General features: G+C 42.2%; 1 long non-coding RNA gene across 3 annotated transcripts in view; it reads left to right on the top strand.

Moving 5' to 3' along the window:
- The window catches only part of LOC133500987 (uncharacterized), a 301,872-nt gene that overhangs the window by 234,536 nt on the left and 44,409 nt on the right, over window positions 1–22,927 (top strand). For 2 of the 3 annotated variants that reach the window (XR_009795068.1, XR_009795067.1), the window contains exon 6: window positions 12,108–12,219. This is a non-coding gene — a long non-coding RNA (uncharacterized LOC133500987). Of the gene's footprint in view, window positions 1–12,107; window positions 12,220–12,416; window positions 12,524–22,927 lie in introns of those variants that run through there. The other variant, XR_009795069.1, reaches the window with a different exon arrangement.

The following is a 22,927-nucleotide window of genomic DNA, read 5'->3' as shown; positions in this document are numbered from 1 at the left end:
CATGTATACTTGTTGTGTTCACTTTCAAATTGGAATGGATAAGATTGATTTCAGCGCTTACCTTTAGGAGTATAAGAACCTATTCTTTAGATGTTAAAGCCTTGTATTCTCCTCATTTATGCTTCCATTCAGTGTTTCGTGGGGCAAAAAAATCCAGTGGAGCCCTTCACTCAAATAAAACGGGACCCCGGTGCCCTCTAGAAGGGTGCGCGCTGCTTGTGGTGTCCCACCCCTTGTGCACACGTCTCTAATTATTTGTCTTTTTCATGTCTCCATTTAAAGAAAAAACAAAAGCCGAGGCGATCCATGGCAAGGGTTGGATGGACCGGGGGGGTGGCTGCTCGAGAGGAAGGGAACGTTGTTTCATTCTCCCCTAATTGACGTGAGCAGTTCTTTTGACCCTAATTAGTGCTTTGTAATTTCTCATTTGCATATCACAAAGGCAACATCATTTGCATATTTGTAAACGAGATGGGCCCTGCATCTGCATACGTTCCCTTGTTTCATCGCCTTTCTTCTTTCTGGCCCTTGTCTTTTTGTCTCATCATCTCTCACCCCCCACCCCCACTCTCCGCCAACCCACCCACTCACTCACCCACTCGCATTGTGGTACAATGCCAGAAAGTATTGAGGGAAACAAGCGGGAGCGCTGGCACACAAAAATGAAACGAAAGGCAAAAGACAAGAAGTTGGGAGAAATTAAAAGATTATAGATAAAAAGTGTTGTATCATGACAATGCGCTACGTTCAAATGTGGTGTGCACCCTAGGGCCCACCACATGCCGCCGCCACCCCCGCATTGATTGGCTATACGCCAGCGCTGCGGTCTGATCAGATCCGTTTCTCACCATTCAATAATTGAAACGGGCTGTCAGCCAAAACCGGTCGTGTAAAACCGAAAAGAAAAAAAAAAAAAGACAGTGAATACTGTTTAAATAAAATTTGGTAGAAAGACCATCCAGCATGGTGGTGCACTTTAATGATGACTATTTCAGTTTCAGGAAACTGTAGACATTCCACCAATTTTGACCAGGAAGGAAAAATTTGAAAAAGTGAATTTCATTTTTATAGCCAAGTGAAGCTATACTTTGAGTTATGTCTTCGTAAATACAACCCTAATTTAACGCTAAGCCTAACATTATCTAAAATGAACTCCCCAACTGAAGTGAACAGAACATACTGAGCTGAAATCAATCCAAATGTTTGAAAAAATTAGCATTTTAGTAGCATTCAAACATGGATGTCTTTAACACGGGAGTCTTAACTTTATGTTCAGAATCCCACCAGACTTGCAATTTGTCTGTGGAAATGTTATTGTTGAATCTTAGATTAATTTTGTCGGAATGTGTCCAAAAATAAACTCATAACATAAACTCTCTGAAAATTTAGTTTGAGGTAAAATTGTTAGGATTGTTTACAAAACAGAAAAACAGTAAAAATTGTGGCAAAATGTTATCACTGCCATTGAAACATAAGTCCAACACAAAGTCATGAGAATTTTTTTTTAATGTACAATTGAGTAGGCGGCACGGTGGAGCAGCTGGTACAGCGTGGGCCTCACAGTTCTGAGGACCCAGATTCGAACCCGGCCCCACCTGTGTGGAGTTTGCATGTTCTCCCCGTGCCTGCGTGGGTTTTCTCAGGGCACTCCGGTTTCCTCTCACATCCCAAAAACATGCAACATTAATTGGACACTCTAAATTGGTGTGATTGTGAGTGGGGCTGTCTGTCTCTATGTGCCCTGTGATTGGCTGGCAACCAGTTCTGGGTGTACCCTGCCTCCTGCCTGTTGACAGCTGGGATAGGCTCCAGTATTCCTCGTAACCCTCATGGGGATAAGCCTCGAAAGAAAATGGATGGATGTATGTACCCTGTGATTGGCTGGCGACCAGTTCAGGATAGACTCCGCCTCTCACCCGACGTTAGCTGGGATAGGCTCCAGCACTCCTGCGACCCGAGTGAGGAAAAGCGGTACAGAAAATGGATGGATGGATCGAAGCATATTTTGATGAGACTGTGTGCTAAATTAGAGCAAAAACTCAAAGCAAATACCTCCTCCATGTCCTCTACTTTCATAAAACAGCATTTTACCACACCATACATCGTCATTCATCTCTTTTACAAGTCAGCGCTGATGTCTTGGCAAGAAAAAATAAAAAAAAACACATTTATTTGCTTGTTTTTCTTTTGCTTTCGCCTTTAATTTCCACAATGAATTGCTCACGTTTGTCCTGCAAGGTCACCGCATCTATCACACTGTCGCCGTACTGGGGTGGCATTAAGGATGCACTTTGAAATTTGTCATCTTCAAGGAAGCAAGCCCTTGAAGTTCCTAGCACGGGTGTCAGCCTTCGAGCTTCGTCCTTCAAGTCTTCTTCAACTCGGCGCCGTTCTTTCCACCTTTCAGAAGTCGTCACGGCTGACCTTGGCCTGCCCAAATAGAAGGCGACGCTGACGCACCCGCAGTCATAATGACACTTGGCGGTCTTTCCGCCGTGCCGACCCGTTCTCCTCTTCCCCTTGTCAGCCCTGACCCTGTGACGCAGCGCTCTATTACTATGGTAATGGGGGGCTAATTGAATGGCCGAGGTGTAATGGAGAAGACAACACGGCCTACATTATGATAAGGAGCCTACGCAGTGACCCAGCGTCCTGGGTCGACGCTCCCCAATCAGGCGGGCTTAAGGAAGGATAGACGTCCTTCTAGTGCCCTGTTTACCACATCTCTTAACTTTATCTGCCTTGCGTTGGCTGACCTTAATTCTGTCACATAGTGCAATGTTTTCTTTGTTTGTTTTTGTACTCGGGACTCTATCTTTTTGTCAGCTTGACAACTGTTGACATGTTAGCATTCATCTCGGCATTTAGTCAGTAAGTATCTGACTAAATGGCATGATGAAAAATCCGTATTGAACTGCCATCGTGCTTTCCGTACTCAGGTTGGTACCTTACAATGTGGGCATACCAACTGTTAGCCTCTTATCAGTTCTCCTTTTTTTCATTGAACCTAATTAAAGGCTAAAATGTAAAATCCCAACGAAATTTCTGGAGCACTTTCGATACTCAATTTGCTATCTTGCTCTGTGTCGGCACATGAACTGATAGCCTGTTAGGATTGTAGCAATGCTCTTACCTGATTAAGCTTTATTATGTTTAAATGCTTGTCAATCTGCTGAAGTCTTTTGTCTACTTGGGTTGCTATCTGGCTGTTTGTGGGCATAGCAACCTTTAGCGTGTTCTCATTTGAGCAATTCTCATTACAAATAGTAGCTGACTAAAAAACATCATGTGAGATGCTTCTCGAGCCACCGTAGCCCTTTCCATACTCAGGTTGCCATCTTATTTGTCCACATGCCAACTATTAGCATTTTAGCACGTTATCAATCCTAAAAATACTATAGGGATTAACGTCAAATCCATATCGATCTGCTCAACATTTCTCTGCATTCTGGTTGCGATCTTGCGTTATGCCAGCATGTCAACTGATAATGTTAATATTTGATCAATCTACATTTGAAATATTGGACTTGAGTAAAAGGGATGATGTAATATATTTATCAAATCGCGTTCGGAACGTTTGTACCCAAGGAGCTATCTTGCTATATGTCAGTATAAGAAATTATCATTCTCGTCAAAATTTTGGGCATCAACGCAAATGTTATTCAGGAATGTCATGGAGTTAGTCATGGGGAAAATGTCGCAGTGACACATTTCCCACTGTGGCTAAGGTCTTGCTCCATGTGAGCCAACAAAATATTGGCATGTTAGCTTTTCATCAACACTCATTTAGAACAGTATCCAACGACAATGCATGATACGAAATCCATATCTTCCTTCGATACTCCGGTCGTTGTCTTGCTGCATGTATGCATGCCAACTGTTAGCATGATAGGATTCAACTTCAAGAAACTGAGTTGGGTTTAGCACATTAGCACCTGTCCATTCAAGATGTTTACATTGTAGATGCTGTAATACCCATTCCAGCTCCCAACAAATCTGCCACCACAGCCTCTTAAAAAAGAACTTTTACTGTGCTATTGTTTTGTGTATGCATTTATCTGGGTTGTTTTCACGTGACGTCACCCATTGTCCTGCCTTGAACGGTGGCGATTTTTGATCCCTGAGCTCCGTTACTCATACATATGCAAGGTGGACGACATTTTGCATTTATTGAAGACATGACCGACAGCACATGAAGCCCAGACTGACTACTAGGCTAACTGGCATACACACATCATGGGACTCAGGACGCAGTGTTATGCCCTTGATTTTTTACTCTATGTGACAGAAATCACGAAGGAGGAGCAGTGGGATGGACACTTGTCTGCTCAAGACACTTCGTAAATGGTTAGTTCAGTCTTATTTTTTATAGATAGGTTGTTGTAGCTAACGGAAATTGCTGCAGTGTCTGCTGAGCTCTGTAACGTCCGTGCACCATTCCTCGTTGATATAAAAGCATATTCCAGCACCTTTCGTTTTCCGTGTTAGCATGCAGGTGTGGGCACTTACCTGTATGCTAACACGGAAAACAAAAGGCGATGGAATATTATTATTTTAATATCGAGGCAAACGCTATTTATTCCATGTATTTCAAAAAGTAAAACCTGTATATGTGTTCACCACAAGCAAAGCGAAATGTTTATTATTTGATATTTGTTATATTATTTGCATGATAGCAGCGTCGGACACTTGTCCGCAAAACCGAGTTTCTGTGAAGCACAGAGCCGCAGAACGTCCAAAGTCTTTTGTCGGAAGCGTTAGACGACGTCCCTGCTTTCGAAGTCGGACTTGTATCCCGGATCGTGAGCCTCTTCGTCGCGAGGCTTTAAAGAGCGCACCGACTAGAAACTCTTGAAAAAGCTTCAGCGAATTGGCCAGACTTGTCGAAAAGAAGTCAGAAGAAATGTCAGAAGAAGGCTCTCTGATGGTTAGCAAGTCCTCTCTTGTGTACTTGAGTCCCGAGACGCGCGTGAAACACAAAAACACAAACAGTAACGGAAAGCATTCCAGAGTCTACATCACTGGTAGGCGTTGGGTGGAGAGGTAAAATGGCTGCGCGCAGTGTGAATATCACAAAATGTGAAAATGTGACGTCAGTGAAAACAACCCATAGTTTTTGTTTACCTGCATTTTGGGTGTGCCGCATGCAGGTTGGTTTAGGTGTTTATCTAAAGAGTGAAACGTAAATTTAAATAGACAAAAACAAATGGATATAGGCACTAAATCCGAATTGGACTCTTATAGTGTATATTGAGCTTCAGGGTCAAGGTGGAACAAATGTGTTGCATAAGTAAGCGCTATAGGTGGTATTTGTGGTGCACGGTGGGCTTGCGGAGGCGCTTACACGCCAGCATATAATGAAAAATGTAATGGCGATGAATCGTTGTTTTCCATGGCAGCGGGCTGCTGGGGGAGTGAGCGGGCATTCATTTGCTCCCATTCCACAGGTTCCCCTAATGTATTCAAGCGTGAAAGGTACTCCGTCAAACGTGGCGAGCGAAGGGAGGGGGGCCGGGCCCCCCGCTCGCTTGCGTCGCCTTCTTTGCATACACGACCTCCTCTGATTGCCCTGTTTTGGGACAACACGTCTCTAAATGCGCTGTTTTTTTCGATATGTCCGCTCTTTAAATATTCACAAGGAAAATAAACAGTCGACAAGGTAAAGGCTCGCAATAAGCAATCTGGCGAGGAATGTCACGGGCGCGGAATGAAAGAAAATACAGTAACTTTCCAGGGGAAATGGAATTTTATTTTGAATCCGTGCTTTTACTTTATATTGTTTGGTAGCAAATAGAGAAAGCTGGTTTCAGCTCCTCTTGATTCTGCTTATGTTTCAGAAATTGCACGGCCCGTGCAATTAGCGTGGTCTAGTGTGAGAGGGCTTTCCATTTGTGCACTTAAGCAGATAAAAGAAGATCAGAGAATAGGCCGCTTCAAGTGTTCCCTTTTTGCCATCCACTCTCCGTTCTTTATCATTATCATATGACAAATGTTATATATGTGTCTTTCATTTTTAGGAATTTATGGACCAATTATGTACAGTACTTGTAATTTTCCAGGGCTGTACAGTAAAGGTAATCCTTCGAGTGTGTACGGTTCTATTGCTCTTCTCCAGCCAATCCTGCCTCTATGATGACTGTAGAAAAAGTACAATATTTCCACTCTTTTCATCAGGAGCACAAGTCGCAAGCACTCTGGCTATTTTCAGTTTGATTTCCAGTATTTGTTGATGTATAAGGCGCATAGTGCTCAGGTCGAACTCTTGGAATTTGTCGAAACAACACTGAACAACACTTGCCTTGTCTTTTCGGGCATGCCTTTTTCAGATGGTTTTGAGGGTCTGTGAATAGATAGAAGTTCCTCCCAAATTCCATGTTGGTAAGTGAAATGTGTTCAAGGGCCTGAATTTTCCAACAAATTACAGAGGGTAACACTGAGCCATTTTATAATTGAGTACTCCAATGCTACCTGAACATAACGTTTTCCAACCACTATGTCATTTTTGGACATGAGTTCTTGAGACATTTTTACGTGTTCAGTGATGATCGAAATGTCTACCAAATTCCATGGTGCCAAGTGGAACTGGATTCAGGGGCTAAATTCCCCTCTGTATTGAGGAAGAGCAAGTAATAATATATTACCATTTTTTGGGCAGTTTTCTGTGTTCTTTGAGTAGTGAGTTTATATTTCCAACCTGCCTGGTAACTTTCCATACCAGAACCTGAAATGGGAGTTTGGATTTTTTTTTTTTTTTTAAACAGTTTGCAAGATTTGAATGTAGCCTTAATCCACTGATCCCTTACTTTTATTTGTGTTTATGATACTGATGATTTCACCTACGTTTCACGATACACTAAATGTTATTGGTGTGATGTTTTATTTTTTTGCGGGGGGAATTTCCAGTTACAAACAATAATGGTGATAAACTTAACGTGTCGATCAGAAGTCTTGCTAATTCCTCTTAGCTGCCTCAGGTTCCTTGTCTTCTGCACACTTGATGGCAGCCGAGGGATCATTTTATATATTTATTTTTCCGGTGATGGATATTCACCAAGAATTTCAGCAAAGCTCCTTTTAACTCGGGCTAAGAGGTTTTCGCAAGGCTGTGCTGGATTCCCCAAGACCAGGACGCCAAAGAATTGACCCCTTATCTGTCTTCCGTTCTGTTTCTTATTTGTGATTTTTATTTTTCTTGGGTGTCATTGTACTATTGTCAGGTGAGACTGAAATTTGAAACCAATATGACAAAAGGCACATGCATATATATTCTTAACTGCAAACTGCCCCTTAAAATCAACGACAATGCTAATATTTCTTCGGATATAAAAGATTCAGCCATCTGTCTGTATAAACGTTAGGGGCAAAAAAATCCCACTTGGACTGAATGTATTTACTCTGTCTACTTCCTCTTAACTGGCGTCACCCCTCCCCACCTGTATATGCCCTCTGCCAGTGCGCTGGTCACCCTTTAACACCCCCACCCCCATCACCCACCCCTACCCCCACTCCACAACTCTTTGTTGATGTGAAACACAGCGGCCATGCATAAAACATGTCACAGTACTCAGGGCTAGTCAACTTTTCCTTTAGCGTTTGTATAAAGTGTTTTTTCAGCCCCTTTGGACTCTTCAAACCCGCAGGACAACTTTTAGAAGTTGTCTCTCCGGCTTTTTAGAGCTTCCTGTGCTGCTGGTTTTCGGGTCATCCAAAGAAATTGGAGCATACGCTCGCTCTGGGTTGGGCTGGCACCCCCGCTGTCTCCGCGGGGTCAAGGTGGGCCGCACCAAAGGAAGACGTTTTGCATCCCTTTCCCTTTCTTTCCGCCGCCTCCTCCTCTTTCTGGTCTTCATCTACTGTTTTCCACCCCCGCTGGGGTCCCGTTGGAGCCCCCCTGCCTCAAGCCCATATTGGATCTCAGTGGGCATTTTGTGCTTTTTAAATGGAGAGGCAAATCAAGAAGCCCAGGACCAATCGGAAGCAAGCAAGGGCGGGGAAAGCAGTAGCAGGGGAGCGGAGGCAATCGGCGAGCGCATACCAAAAAACACAAACACGGGAATGGCTCGGAGCCTTGCGGGTGTCGAGGAGGGGTGGGGGGGAAATTAACCTCATTTCAATATGGCCTCCCGGCGCGTGCCCCTGATGCAAAGACCAGGAGACCCCTCGCTTGGAGAGCCGCTGGTCTGTGATAAACACCCCATTTTGCATCCTACCCATCTTCTTCTGACTTCAAAATCCAATTCCAAGTGACCCCCCGTGCTCACGATACCAAATGGCTTATAGGTCTTTTCCCACTCAGAACCTTCAGCTGCACACACATTTTGCCGCATGAAGACTTCTTTAAATGAAAGTAACTGAGGTGTATCGCTGTCCCTTCAGGACCTACAGCTCTGGGAAAAATTAAGAGACCAAACCAAACTGGGCCATGTTTGGTTCTTTGACTATTTTTTTATTTTCAATCAAGAAATACTCCTAATGATAAGATTTGGATCTTTGACTCTGTTGTGTATTGCCAGTAGTTTAATTTTTAGTTTTCTCCAACAAAATCAGAGAAACTGTCAATTTTGCAGCGGTCTATTTTTTTTTCCCCAGCGATGTACTGTATTTCACCCACGGTTAGTCAAGTCCTCTAACATTGGAGAGTGATGAGTGATAATCAATAAGGAAAAGCAAAATGGTTCACACCGTGCAACTGTTTTAGGTGACCATTTCAACCCCCAAACCACGAACAGAATAAGCAGTATTTTAGATGGATCATTGGATGAAAATGGTTCATAATTTAGTACTAGCCATCTGTTTAGTATATGTTGCTCAAATTTAGTAGCAATTGGATGACATTTTTGGAACCACTGGAAATGCCCAAAATTAGCCCGACGTCGATAAAATGATCCTAAAATGGCAGCTTCAAACCAAAATGGCTGACTTCCCAGTGTCTTCTCAAGGATGGTTTCTTGAGACATTTTTGTGGCTCTGCTTGTCATAGACATGCCTCCCAAATTTTATTATGCCAAGTGAAACCGGTTTTAATCTTGTCGACCTGTGTTATTAAAACTTTTCCGCAATACTCCGCCCACAATTGGATGGACGTGTCATAACTGCATCCGCGATGACGACTCTAGCACCCATCGCTGAAAATTGCTGATTGTGTGGGATTTTGCGTTTAAAGCAGTGAAGCTTGGATTTTAACAAAGTTTTACTCCGGTATTTACCTAACTGAGCCCCAATGGGAAGCAAGTGTTCAAAGACGGATGGACAATGTTAAATTGTAAAGGTGTATTAGCAGTTTACAAATATTATAATAATTGATTCGTGTCTCAGTTACATTGATTGGATAATAGCAAAAGCTGTAGTTTCCAACCCTTTACTAAACCCCACATTATTTCAAATAAACAGAGCAGAAAATGGACAATCATAAAATGATTGTGACTCAGTTACTGTTTGATCAGTAATATTTTACAAAATGGGCAAAAAATGTTGATTATTCTTTTCCAAAGTCAAAGCAGATGTTTTCAAATGTCTTATTTATTTGATTAAACACTAAAATAATCAGTCGACTTTCATGTAGGACTACATCAGTCTAACAATATTGACTGAGAGTCTGAAATTCTGAGGATTTATACCATTATATATGAAAAAAAAAACGTTTCTAAATGATTAATCCAGTGTTAAAATAGTTTATTTTGAAAGTTGATTAGTCGCTTTCTGATGAGTGGATATTTGGAATATCCGAGACAGATGCTAAATAGCAAAACATTTTAAAAAAATGACACTGATACTTTGATACATCAGCTTGTGTTTGATCCTATTGGATTGTCATGTCCATATGCCATAAAGCGCACGTTTCCAGAAGCTATTAGTAATAACTTATCAGAGAATGTATATAAGACTGAGAAACGCATATAACATCAATCACTTTGCCGAGCACCGACTTTAGCTTCCTGTTCACCTTGACTATTTGACATTTATTTTAAGTCGTGTCATCAATCATAGCACTGGCAGAGAGGCTGTTTCTGGATGCACTGATTACTAATTTCATGTTGAAAATGCTTTGTTTTCCTAAAAAAAAAAAAAAAAAAAAAGAACTATGTGAGATACTAGATGAAGACTAAAGTATCCAGGTTGGAGTATCATGGCAAGATGCCTGTGCCACGGTGGTTCGGTAGAGATGAAACGGGGTTCTCCAATAAGACCCGCTAAAATATTTATCTTCTCTCTTGCCTTCCTACAGCTGGAATGTGACACACACACACACACACACAGTAGCTCCCACCACCAGCTTCCTCACCGAGCCTGCAGAGGGCCCTGAAATATTAATGCAGAAAGTAAATTAAAGCTGCAACAAAAAGAAATGGGGGGGGGGGCTTATTCTCCATCCTTGTATATCTGAATGTCTGTTCTTTATGACTGGGTGAAATGGGGGGGTGGAGCGGGTTGTGGGCGGGTGTGCAAAAGAGGGAGGGTGCGGAAGATGAAGGAAGGAGATGAGGTGGGCGGCAGATGAAGAGAATCTGATGACGCGCGGGGAGACTTAAAAAGTTAAACGTTACAAACAATTCTGAGTAATGTAATGTCAAAGGTACGATGATTGAAGGAAATCGAACGACGGCAACCCAAATTGTTGTACGCATTTATACGTTTCTAATAGCGGGGGTAAGACTGACTGTCTTCGGTGCTCAATGGTTTATGGCAAATCATCGAATTTCCCCCCAACATGCTAAAATTCTTTAACATTATGCATCACACATCTGTCTTCTGTAATTCAAATAAATTCTCCAGGACAAGTTAGTATTTGAAGCTCTGCAAATAGTCAAAATGACTCAAATGTGTGCTACAAACGTCTGCGCTTGGTAGACCAAATTTCACATTGCTAACATGACTACTTTTGGGGGCTCCATTTTGGAGTGGAATATTCGGATTACACGTGGAATCATGAAATTTAGGTGCACACACACAAGAATGAAAATTTAAATATGCTACCTCAATCACTGTGATTTAACAGGTGCGTATGCGCCATCGCACTCGCAAATCTGCGCAGTCGAGCACAAAGAAATCACACATGTAAAATTTTGTTACGAGTAGAAATGCATAGATATTGAAAGGCGTCGCTTATTTTGTGTAGTCTTGACCAATGTTCCCTCTAAGCGGCACCATTGCGCACTTGTCGCACACTCGCACGTGAAAATCGAAAAAGTGATCCAGGGCAGTGAACCACAGTCTGTCTTTTTTTTTTTTTTTTGGAAACATGGAAGCACACGTTGCTGCTCAGCCTACTTCTACTTCCTCGTTTACCTGTCACCGCCCCCCTCCGCTCTTCAAGGGGTACACTCATAATTACAAACAATAACCACCCGTAACTTTATAACTCCGGGCATGACTGACCACACCCGTACGTTTTTCAAACGTGAGTGACTGTTACCTAGTAGAGTGCTTCTCAAATTGTGGGTCGTGCCTCCCTGGGGTGATGCAGTGCTATGTGAAAAGTCAGTATGAAAAGTCATGAAATATGCTAAGGAAAAAAAATGGGAAAAACTTGCAGCATAGTGTTGGCCCTCTGTTGACTATTGGGGATTCAAATTTGTTTTTTCATTGCAGGAGCCCTTGAAATGGCCAAAATAACCCTAGAACGGTTGCTTCAAACCAAAATAGCAGACATCCTGTGTCTATTTTAGGGTGTTTCTTTACTTCTTTTTTTGAGGGGGGGGGTTTCTCTTGATAGCCATGCCAATCAAATTTCATGATACTGAGTGAAAGTGGCTCTAACCTTGTGTAGCGCAGTTATTATTTTTTTTGTTTGTTTTATGGCAAGTCATGAACCTGTGCTCCAAAATGGCAGACTTCCTGTCTCTTTAAAAGAAAAAAAAAAGTTCTTTAGACTTTTTCATGGTTCTCGAGCTACCGACCAAATTTCATGTCGTGAAACGAAACTGGCTTCTTTCTAGCGCTGAAATTTTCAAAAAAACCCGACAGGGAGTGCAATGGAAAAAGTTTAAATGTGAGAACTTTTATTTCAAACGGGTCACAGGAAGGGGTCAATTCTGGTCATTATGCACCCGTGCTTGCTCCCTCGCAGTTTGTTGACGTATTGTGTTTTTTTGTTTTTTTTTCACCAGTTTTCAACAGACCTGGACAGGGAGAGGATGGCTCTGACTTTTGAACTCCAAGACACTGACCTGTGACCCCTTTGAATTTGACTGACAGCTCAAACACAGCAAGAGGATGGAGGTAAACACACACACACCCACACACTTGCACTTGACTGGCGATGATCATGACCAGTGTGTGCGCACACACTGTGTACATTTCCATAGTTACCACTTTATACAATTTCAGATACATACTGTATGGGCAATATGTTGATTTGTTTCGGAAACCAATAATTAATGTTCATGGGTCATTCATTCATGTATTCATTTTCCAAGCCGCTTATCCATACGAGGGTCACGGGAATGCTGGAGCCAATCTCAGCTATCTGGGAAGAAAGCGAGGCAGGATTTGAACCACGATCCTCTGAACTGTGAGGCGGACGGGCTAACTGGTCATCCCACCGTGGTGCTCAGAAAAGAGAATAATCAATTAAAAAAATAAAAAATTCCAGCCATTTTAAAAATAATTTTGATTTTTACACATTTAAACGTCTCCATTTGATGCATGAAAAAAACATTTAAATGAAGAAAATCAAAAACAATGAAACAATTTATCCATTTAGCCTTTGCCGTTGTTAAAATATTTTCTTGTAGGTTATCTTTCGAATGTTTATTCACTAAAATAATAACTTGTGCATGGATTAATATCAACAATATAAATAAAATATGACGAAAAGCATTTATTTTTCATCATGTATTTATTGACACCTTTCAATTTTAGATCTTTAAACTTTAGAATGAGTCAATTTAACCTGCATCATAACTGGAGGGTTAAAACAAGCTACACGCAATAGCTGCTGATTAAAGACAGGACATCGATATGATCAATAAATCCCTCTCAAATTCATTTTCTGCTACACATCCACACACACACCCATGGTAGTACAGACTTTATCTTCACCATCAATTTCCACTTTCTGCATATGGCTGGTAGTTGCTTATGCATGTGCTGCAGAGCTGTACTTTATCAAAGGGCTGGTCCTGGCTCGGGGCCATGCATTATTAAACGCACGCACGCGCGCACGCACACACACACAACACACACACACACACACATACAGTAAAAAACAGGCCTTGTTTCAGGGCTTTGGCCGAACAGACACACACGCACACACACACACACACACGCAGGTGACAGAGGGCATGCACTTCTGGAAATGCAGTCAATTAAGCCTGACTTGCTTCCCCTATAATGGACTTTGATGGAGGTCTTGGAAGCTAAATCATGTCTGGATATATATTTTAATATAATTGATGATTTAATGCAGATTTTTGCGCATGTAGAAATATACACTATGGTCCAACGCAGGCGCTCAAGGTATTCATTTAGCAGTATGTACTACAGTCTATCTATCTATCTATCTATCTATCTATCTATCTATCTATCTATCTATCTATCTATCTATCTATCTATCTATCTATCTATCTATCTATCTATCTATCTATCTATCTATCTATCTATCTATCTATCTATCTAATCCATTTTTCATAGCCGCTCATGCTCACAATGGTCGCAGGAGTCCTGCAGCCTATCCCAGCTATCTTCAGGCAAGAGGCGGGGTATACCCTGTACTGGTTGCAAGCCAATCAGAGGCTATATACAGACAGACAACAGCCGCACTCACAATCACACCTCGGGGCAATTTAGAGTCTCCAATTAATGTTGCATGTTTTTGGGATGTGGGAGGAAACCGGAGTGCCCGGAGAAAACCCACCCAAGCACGGGGAGAACATGCAAATTCCACACAGGCGGGACCGGGATTTGAACCCCAGTCCTCAGAACTGTAAGGCCAAAGCTCTACAGCTGCGACCCCGTGCTGCCAGCTTTTTTACAGTTATTTACAATAACTTTTTACTGTACTCGGGTGTTTTCAGCTCATAGTGCACATATACAATTTTGTACTGTGCATAAATAAGGGATTCAATTTAACAGACAATCTAATTTAACAGACATCTCTTTGATCAGTGAGTTAAGTTGAGTTTCGAATAAACTAAAATAGTAATAAGTAATATTAGAAATCAGAAATAAATAAATAAATAGTATTAGAATAAAATAATGTAGATAATACATGAACTATACAAAATAAACCTGACGTTTTTTTATCTCAATGCCCTTGAATTTCAATCAATTAATTATGAAATGTTGTCTTGCTTTGCCAGTCAATCACTCACACAGTTTTAAAATATTCTTCAGATCAGGGCTGCTTCGTGTAAGCAACAGAGCTTCCGTGGAGCTTCCCATTTACCCATAAATACACTCACCGGCTTCGGAGCGTGCACACACACACACACACACACAAGTACACATTTGCACACACACACACCTACACACTTGCAGACGTTCCGGCTTGTCTGGGCGTCGAGGCTGGCTGCTCACCAGGGTAATATTCGCTGTCACTCTGCAGAAAGTGAACTTGACAAATTGAGCCTCAAATACTCGCTACGCTGAGCTTTGGAGCTGAACTACCTTTTTTTCTTTTAATAAAAAAAAAAAAAAAGCAAAAATCCCTCTAGTTTTGTCTGTGAACCACACTATGATTTTTTTTGTGTGTGTGTCAATTGGTGTCATGTATGATACACTGGCAGGTCCTGGCCATGAAACGCTGCTCGTGTCAGGTAGAAATAAATTCACAGGTGTAGTAGCGGCTTGTCTTCTTTGGATTGCAGTTCTACAGTGTGTGCGGCAGAACATTTTTTTTTTTTTTTTTACTGTGCATTTCGTCTAGTCATCGTGTTTGTTTCTAGTTTTGAACCCTGGTAGTTCCACATTACTGAAAAAAAAAATCAGACCAAAGATAAATAATTTCAGTCCTTTTTCCACCATCAATGTCTCCTATAATCTGTACAATTAAAAAACGAGATAATATGGTTGAGGAAGTGCACACACCCTCTTATAACTTTGACGTCACTGTGCTCAGTTATCACATTATCACATTCAAACTCATGTTAAATAAAGGTCAATGCATGCCTGCCACCATTTTAAGTGCCTCTGATTACCCTGTGTAAAGTTCAGATTTTCTAATTGGCCTTTCCCAACGTTTTTTTTCCCCTTCTAGGGGAAGCCTGAAGCATATGTATACAATACAAACACACATGCACGGAACCCCTAAAGGGACATGAAGATTTTTTTTAAATCTTCTCGTTGCAACAATATAGTTTCTCGTTAGAACGAGAAACGTCTACATGTGAGTGGTATCTTACATACGCACATACATGCACACACACAAGCAAACATGAGTCAGGTATTCTTTAGCTTAATACTGCTATATTTGTGTGAAGAAAATTTATACATGTTGTATATTTTCTTTTAGTTGGTTGATGCAACTATCAGGCCATTTTCTCAGATGACACGCACCATGTTGGAAATAAGATGCTGTACAGCTACCCAAACGCAAGAAGCTACCGCTAGCATGTGAATCAGATAGATGTTTCTCATTCAAACGAGTTTGTCATTGTTTCTCATTGAGTTTCTCACGTGTACATTTTGTCATTACAATGAGAAACTTTCTTGTTACAATGAGAAACGTTTTTTCCCCCAACCCCCACGCCCACATGTCACTTTAGATATTCTGTACATATGCACCGCTGTCATCTTTATTTCATTTGTGCATGGCGGTGGTTGTTATAAATTACCAGTTACTGAGTGTGGAGTGGAGGTTTTTTTTTTTTTTTAACAGTTTTTTAGTCTATCATTTTATTTCTGTTGTGCCACTTATCTCTAATTGCTAGGAAAGAACGATTACATTACATTAACTGGATTGCACTAACGGCCACCATGAACACACGATAGACCATAGTGGTTATTACTTGCTTCAAAGCATCCGCTATTATTATTTTATTTTTGTCGCAATTTGACGGGTGCCTGCATCTTTGCAGGTGTGAGAGTTTAGTGGCGGTAAGCAGCTGTTAGCTCGCCCCCTAAGTCTGAGTCACCTCTCACACTCTCACTGTCTGGAAAAGGGAAGTCCCATAAGCGTGTGCATGCGGTGGGAAAAAAAAAAGGAAAAATACAAAACGAAATGCACAGCTTGGCCCGAACGCCGACACGCCTGGCAGGTGTCTGAGGGCGACTCTCCGTGAGCGTGGAGCGCGTCCAAAGTTTGCAGCGCAGTAATTGGAAGTTGATTTATGGCAGGCTGGGTGTCTTTTTTCCCACAACGGATGTAATGAAATGTAATGCACCCATCAGCGCACTGGTAGTTTAATAACTTGATGAACAAAGGAGAATTTAACTTGTTTAAACATGAACATGTTGCCCATGATATTTCATTTAACAGTACAGAGGAGAAATGTTATAATCTCTATAATCCAAAATCCCGGAGGTTGTACAATTTTGAGAAAACTATGCCTCGACAGGCGCCTTAAATGAAGCTATGCAAAGTAAAATTATTTTTGAGTGAGTAATTCTGTGCTTGTGCTTCATTTACTTATGTTTTCTTTAGGGTTTTTCTTGTTTGTTTTTATTTTCAAATCTTTCTAAAAAAAAAAAAAAAAAAATCTCTCACTGATGACTTCAGGCATCATCATCCTTTGATTTCCCTCCTAACCCTAAACCCTACATTTTATTATTACAATATTCTCGAACATTTTGTACCTGTCAGAAAAAATAAATAAAAATAAAATTGAGCATCCGGCATTATGGATTGTTTTAATGTGGGCTTTTCCAATTTCAGTGAGTGCTCAATTTTTTACCATCTTTAATACGAATGAGGACCGAAGCAAGAAATGCAACAGTCATTACATTTAACAATTTAACATCCTTGTCTTTGGTAATATGTCTTCTGCATGTGCCACATGCATGGATCAGCAGCACTAACTAACATAGTGTAGTTCAGTGGCTTGGTGATGAAGCGCTTGGTTCTTCGAGTGAAAATAGCTTTGGGTTTTTTTGTTTTTTTGCTCGTCTTCTTTGCCCGCTTTTCTCTTTGCTGGACTGCTTGAGGTCAACTAGTTTGTTTGTGTGATCGCAACAATCTATCGCTACACCCGGTCGCTTAGATTTACAAAAGTCATACTGTCCATGCAGCCATCCATTTTCTTAGCTGCTTATCCTCACAAGGGTCACAGGGAGTATCCCAACTGTCAACGGGCAGGAGGCAGGGCTACACCCTGAACTGGTTGCCAGCCAGTCGCAAGGTATCCAGCCAACTCACAGGGCATTGTACAGTCAGTAATTAAATCTGCCCCCTCCTCAAAACGGAGTGGTTTCAACCAAAGTGGCTGCACAGTGTGCTGTTATTCTTTATCCTTTGTGGTATTTGACCAGATAATATCATGGACCTTTTGTTAAGATACCTGGAAAGGGTTTTAAATTACACCAATTTCTTTAATACATAATTCAGTAACCCCCCCAGCCAATTCCATGAATTCACATAGTCGTGTTTTCTTTTCATGTTCTCAATTCATCTATTCACATAATTTGGTTCTCTTTTTGTTGGCACCCTAAGATACCACAAAATAGTGTCAAAACCCTGGCTCATAGGAAAGTAGTAATTGTTATTTTTGAGGTGATGCATCTTGACTTAGAGACTTATTTTGTCAAAAAGATAAAGTTTAGCATGGGTTGTTTGTGGAAGTTACTGAGAGTCTGAGTTGCATATGGATCTACATGCTCTTGCACATTTCTAGTGCATTTTCAACAAAAAATATCTGTAAATCCAGTGTAAATCTGAAATGATGTCACTAAGAAAAGATCAGTTTGATCATTTGGAAACTATCTATTGAACTGGAGAGAGAGTACACTGTCAAATTTTGACTGTGGTATTTCAGCTGTCAGATTTCCCTCCAGAAAACTTTGGCTTTTTAAATGAAAATGGTTCACTTTAACCAGGATCCCTCACCGTATTGTGGGCAAAAGTAGAACCCTCGTTGGTTTTACTGCAAATCCAAGCTGCCTAGAACCAGCTCCATCCTTTTAACTTGCGAGCAAGCTGACATTCTAACTGACTGGTCTCATCATTTGCCAGACTGTATTGGATCAGTTGCCATCCACTTCTGGCGATGGTTCTTTTCGGGCTTCGGTAGTGGCGCCCCCATGAACATCCGTCCAGCTCCTCAAGCTCTGTTAACGGACGCCTCCTTCCGCGGGGATCCCAGTTCGTCTCGGTGCACGGCTTTGGCTATTTGATCAACTGCAAGAATGAACTACAACTGCAGATGTGTGCAGAAACCATGCATCCGACATGAGGACAAGCTAGAACTCGTGAAATATTTATCATTTTTCAAAATCAATGGGGTATGGAAAAAGTTGCAGCTCTTGTCAGATTAAAGTAATTTTCTGGAGGGGTGGGCTAAATTATAGAATCCATATCTCTGATGAATGACTTCTTTAAAGGCAAGACGCATGCATATTGCGTAAACGCTGCTACACCCTTAAAAGGAGAATTTAAACCTTCAATGTGTTGCCATACAGTTCAAAATGACGTTTGTATTTCAGTATGCGTGCTTGGCTGTTGCCAGGCACTGTTATTTGTCGCTGACCCCCACAAAGGACCGTCACTCGACTCCTGTCACACAACTGTTATTTCGTACATCTTTAGAAAGTAGGGGTGGACCGCATTAATATTTAGGAGACAGCCAAGCGCCTTAAAGGGAAGTGTCGGGTGTGCCGATGAGCTTATATCGTCAGCCTTCAACTTTGACCCATCCGTAGGAGCGGAATAACACGGCGGAAAGCTTCTCTGGGAGGGCAGCAGACGACCACTCGATTCTTCACCTCGCAGACCTGTCACACCTCACGCCAAGATGCGAGCCTTTGAAAATGAGGAGATGAAGGGCAAAATTGATGCCGTAGTGTGTCCCGAGTAGCACAAACCACAAAGCAGATCATGTATATTCAAGCAGGGTGGGTGCCTGCTTGCCGTGGACATGTTGAACCCGAATTCTTCCAAAGGATGCGTGGGAGGTTACGACCCGAAACGAGGCGTTCTCCCGGAGAAACGAAAGCGGCGCGCAGGAGTTGATATGAATCTCTTCACACTCTTTATCAAACCGCATCGGCCGCGTAGTGATGAACTACTTTAGACGGCTCCAGCGGCACACTCCCGGGTGCAAGGTTGTGAGATTTAGCATTCCTTCATTGTTTGTAGTCGGAGTCTGGATCTGGATGTGATCCTTGACATCAAACTGGAAAAGAATGTTGTGAAGCGCTTTCACAAGCTTTCTTTGCGCTACTTTGCCACAGATGCTGTTTTATACAGTGGTACCTCAAAGGTTTTGAGACAAGATTTACCAATGACATCAGTTAGATTTGCACTAATTAGTTCCAGAGTCCAAACTGTTTCCGTTGTGAAAGATTCATTCGCTTCAGGCAATGATGAAACTACAAAATTTGTTTTGCAAGTTCAAGCTGACCTTTACCAATGACAACAACTAACAATTTTTAATGTGGGAATAAAATGGAAACTTGACTTTTTAATTGGTTGTACACGAATGGATGGGACCCAAGCATGCCTGCGGAAGCATTAAGTGTGAAATTAAACAAACAAGTAAATGTTTCTTCACCTGCTTACTTTCAACAATATGTCTTTGAGTCAGCCATTCCAGATTTTTGTTTTCTAATTGTTGAGTTACAGTCTCACTCAGCACTATTCTGACTTTTTCTGCCCCTGACTTGCCACTCTCGCTGGACAAAGATTCTCAAGAGATGGTTTTCCGAATAGATGGAAAAAAACACTTTGTTGATGGCAAAGGTTCGCGGCTCCATAACACCAAATACGCAAGTGCAATTTGGCAGCTTGGTGATGAAGTGCTGCTTCTGTGAGTGAAAATGCAACACATGCTGTCTTTACGGGAGCTTGTATTCACTTACGAGTTCACGTTTGCTGTTTTTAGACATAGAGGGGGTTATAACAAGTAGCCGTTATTGTGTTTGCACGATCTGCAAGGTTCTGGGGCAGTGGGTATGCGGCAGATTAAGCAGATCAGTGAGACAAGTCCAGTTTCTGGAGGCTTAAAAACAAAAGAGTTCTCGATCTTTCAGGTCTTTTGACAAAAGCATGGTACTAAACTACCACATAAGTTTGAATGAAATCAAAGATTAATGCAAAATGTGAAACCATAGCCGCTAATCTGATGACAACTAGCGCAGGATCTATCTTCACTCAATTGCGGAGCATCTTTGGGGTGTTCCATCACAGAGATAAAACCGTTATTGTAGTGAACGTGTCTCGCGGCAGTGGCGGCTGACTCGTGACAAGCTGCCGGATCGCTCCAGCACGTTGCCTTTGCCTCATTGCACCGGCGCTCGGGCCGCGCCATGCTCGCTTACCCCGACAAAATGAAAAATCCATACGTCTGTCCGCCACCTCGCCATAGACGCTTGTCATCTGCAGGACAATTGACCCTGACACCGTGATCTCTCGGCGTGATCCGTATTATTTCCACTCACTTGGCCAAAGAGGCAAGCGATTCATTTCTCAAGGGGGCGAGCACGACGCACACCTCTGATGGCACCTCGCAGTCAACAGCCGATAAAGTCAAGTGACGGTTCGGGAACAAATCCTCGTTCTAAGGGCTTGATGGAGACTCGTTTTTTTTTTCATGCTGAAGAAACTTCTCTTTGGTAGTACCATCCATCCATTTCCTTTACCAATTGTCCTCATTCAGGGCTACAACTTCAACAACTGCATTAAGGGGAAAAAAACCTTTTACAAATTAAAAAAAAAAAAAAAAAAGAATTTCACACTCCAATAAAGTGGCAAAGTATTTTTTTCTCCGCACCATACCAGTTATCTTCACCTATTACACTCCCAGTTACACACCTAAGCACAATGTAGACTTCTATGGACCTAACATGCAAGACCCTACAAACTTTTAGTTTTCTTCTATTGTGGCCTTTGGCTGCTCAAATTTTTAATATAACAAGGCATCAACCTGAATGTTCTCGCTCCCAAGAAGTCAAAAATGTGTTCGTAAATTATGGACCGGATTATATTTCTATTATAAAATAAACTTTTGCTGAGAGAGATGAATGCCTCACTCCAACATTATTCAAATCTCCCAGAATGCTAATCAGCATCTAAGAGCTTTGGTTTGGGGAAGATTGGTCATTATAAAGGGAGGTAGAAGACATTGATTTTTAATTCTGACATGCAAATTTTTTTGCCACCGTATTTGTACAGTAAACTGACCCGCTCGCGTCCCCACTCAGCACTTCTCGCATGAAAGTGACTGAGCAGTTTACTTGTGTAAAGGATCAGCGCAGGACTTTTCATCACATGCTCACCGCATTGAATGAAATCTAAATCAAAATCTTCTGAAGTGCCGATTGTGAGACTTGTTGTAGCTAAGGTATACTAACTGGCCATATGGGGTAATTCATATTCACACAAGGCCGAAAGTCCCGTACATTTATGTTCGTTAACTCTTTTTTGATAACGACATGATTAGCACGCTCTAGTTAGCGCTTAGGCTATTGCTCAAAGACAAGCCATCCAAACATTTTATTCATCGGTTTGAAAAAATGCCATTCCCAAACCTGGTGATGGAGGTTTGGGTCCTAGTCTGTGCATTTAAAAGTAGGTACTACGTCTCACTATCTTCTCTTTACGACATGCAGTCGATTTGTATTCCTCACTGACAGGATCCACTGAATTCATTTTGATTTTTTTGAGGGAAACAACATTTTTCTGTCCGATGTTTTGTCATCGTTTCCGGTCCGCTTCATTAAATTTCTGTAATCCAAAGTACTTTGCTCCCTATTGTTTACAGATATTATAAAAGGGAGATCAACAGACGCATCAGTGCAGCGTCTGCAGTGATGCGGACTTTGTATCGGTCCGTTGTGGTAAAGAGGGAGCTAAGTCGAAAGGCGAAGCTCTCAATTTACCAGTCGATCTACGTTCCTACCCTCACCTATTTGCAGGAGCTGTGGGTCGGGACCGAAAGAACGAGACCCCGGATACAAGCAGCCAAAATGAGTTTCCTCCGCGGGGTGTCCGAGCTCTCCCTTAGAGATAGGGTGACAAGCTCGGTCATCACGGAGGGGCTCAGTGTCGAGCCGCTGCTCCTCTGCATTCAGAGGAGCCAGATGAGGTGGCTGGGGCATCTGATCCGGATGCCTCCCGGATGCCTCCCCGGTGAGGTGTTCCAGGGATGTCCCACCGGAAAGAGACCCCGAGGACAACCCAGGACACGCTGGACAGACTATGTCTTGGGAACGCCTCGGGATCCCTCCGGAACTGCTCTAGAAGTGGCTGGGAAAAGGGAAGTCTGGGCATCCCTGCTGAAGCTACTTCCCTAGCGACCTGACCTGGAAAAGCGGTAGATAATGGATGGATGGATTATTAAAAGGGCACACAATCTCACCGCTGACAGGATTTTTGATAACAGCTAACCTTGCCCAACAAAAATAACCTGAAAAAAACAGATGAATCCCAGTAGTGCATTTTATGATGAGTAGATGGCACTCCTAGTTGTAAAGTTTTTGAACTCCAATTTCCTGGTGTTTCTAGTCACCTTTTTCACACTTCGGGGCCTCCATCATCGTCGTGTCTCAGACACATAAGGGAAGTGCCGAAAAAATAATGAGGGAGCGCCACAGCATCCGGAACAATTAAAACATCCGTCCCGGAGACATCCCGCCGAAAGACGGCGACAAGCCACTGAGCGGATTGACACATTTGTCACATATTCATTCGTCGGCGTCGGCGTCACTGATGGCACTTTCTCACCTCCGTGACAGCGGGGAGGGAGTGAGGAACGACGGCGCGGCGCACCCGCCACGCATCCGCCGCGCCGTGCGCTCGGATTAGCTATCATAATATGATGACAGTAATTGAGCTCGT

The sequence above is a fragment of the Syngnathoides biaculeatus genome, chromosome 5, assembly GCF_019802595.1.
Source record: "Syngnathoides biaculeatus isolate LvHL_M chromosome 5, ASM1980259v1, whole genome shotgun sequence".
NCBI classification, from domain to species: domain Eukaryota; kingdom Metazoa; phylum Chordata; class Actinopteri; order Syngnathiformes; family Syngnathidae; genus Syngnathoides; species Syngnathoides biaculeatus.
This window is presented reverse-complemented; position numbering and strand designations above follow the sequence as displayed.